The sequence below is a fragment of the Phoenix dactylifera genome, chromosome 4 (genome assembly GCF_051530095.1).
Source record: "Phoenix dactylifera cultivar Ajwa chromosome 4, Ajwa_hap1_PhDact_Kaust_v1.1, whole genome shotgun sequence".
In the NCBI taxonomy this organism is placed as follows: domain Eukaryota; kingdom Viridiplantae; phylum Streptophyta; class Magnoliopsida; order Arecales; family Arecaceae; genus Phoenix; species Phoenix dactylifera.
The window spans coordinates 6,955,996-6,957,500 of record NC_143193.1 but is presented as its reverse complement, the minus strand read 5'-3'; positions in this window follow the sequence as shown (position 1 = coordinate 6,957,500).

Here is a 1,505-nt window from a genome sequence, read left to right as displayed (position 1 = left end):
TTGAAGTCCGTGGTTCTGCAATCCCTTCGGACTTGAGATCAGAAAGCCGGTCTAACCCACCAGCCATGGCAACCCGAATACATAATTTCTGTCTTCACCACTCTACATCAAAAAACAAAAAAATTATAATCCATACCTTTGGAACAGTAAGAAATGATTTTTTTTTTCTCGGGAATTGATGCTATCGGAATTCTTTTAGCAATTGTTGGATCGATTGTCTTAGCCTAGTCTATAGATAACACGTATATAATTCACACGCAAGTGGAATGTGCTCATATGGTGCTATTATTCATGCCGAACCTCCACAATTTAGTCGATTAATTTGAATTCCTGTCTGAACACTGTCAAATTATGCTTTTAACATTGGGCATTATTAGAAAGGATGATGAGATTCTAATCGTAGGACATGATCGCGAAGCTCCATCAACCCTAGCCAAGGATGCAAACCCAACAGATGTTGGTTCAATTGACTGAAGATTGATATGGATAGCTGGCTCCATGATTGATGTTGCACATCAAATCGTATACCAAACAATCTTGATTGTTGCCCACCAACATGGGAAAAAAAATCTTATAAGATGGTGGAACATTCATCAAATGCCTCTAAATAGCTTAATGACATTTGCATTAAAAAAAAAAAGAACACAGCTGCATCATGTCAAGTATTTATAAGAATATTCCGGTACTAACCCAAGCTGGATCTGCAAAAACTGCGATTGCTGGATTCCTGTTTATGCTTTGCTCTTTCTCGCTCTCTTAAGAAAAAAAGAAAGAGAGAAAGAAAGAAAGCAAGAAAGAGAAATCCTATTATATGTCTTTTTTTGGTTGAAATTGTAAGTTCTCTTGAACATAGAATTGAACCTAAGAAATTAAGCAATCTTTGCAATGTTCAAGAAGTTGATTAGTCCAAGAAGTCTAGTTGGTGACTTGGTGCTTGGGTTGTTTTCTCAGCCTACTCTAATAAAGCTATACTGACGGAGTTATATCAAACTAAGGTGAAAGGTGTTGTCCGGCCTTCTTGTCTCCACGCGGCTAGATGAAATATTATTCTTGGTTTGGCCTCTCCTAAAATCTGGACTATCTAAATTGGCATTCTTTCATGTTTCATGTGGACTGGTAGGCTTTGCTCTTTTTTTTTTTGTGTCTGGATTGGCTAGCTATTTTATAGTTGCACTAAGATAGTGGATACATGACTGACTAGGCAAGAAATGTTTGTTTGGGAATTTAGAATGCTTGGCCCAAATAACATCAATAAACTAAGAAGTTAGAAGACATCAGTAAACTCGAAAGTTAGACATCCTGTTTTATTTAGGGTAAACTCCTTTGAGATGGAGAACATTATTTAGGGTAAGCTCCTTTGAGATGGAGAACATTTAGCCTAGACGGAGTTTTCATGCTTACCTGCTGCTAAAGGAGTTTCTATCTTTCTTTTTACATCTTTTTAATTTTGACATCATTATGCCTGTTTTTTATTTCATTACTTTCACGAGATTTTGTTAGGCCAC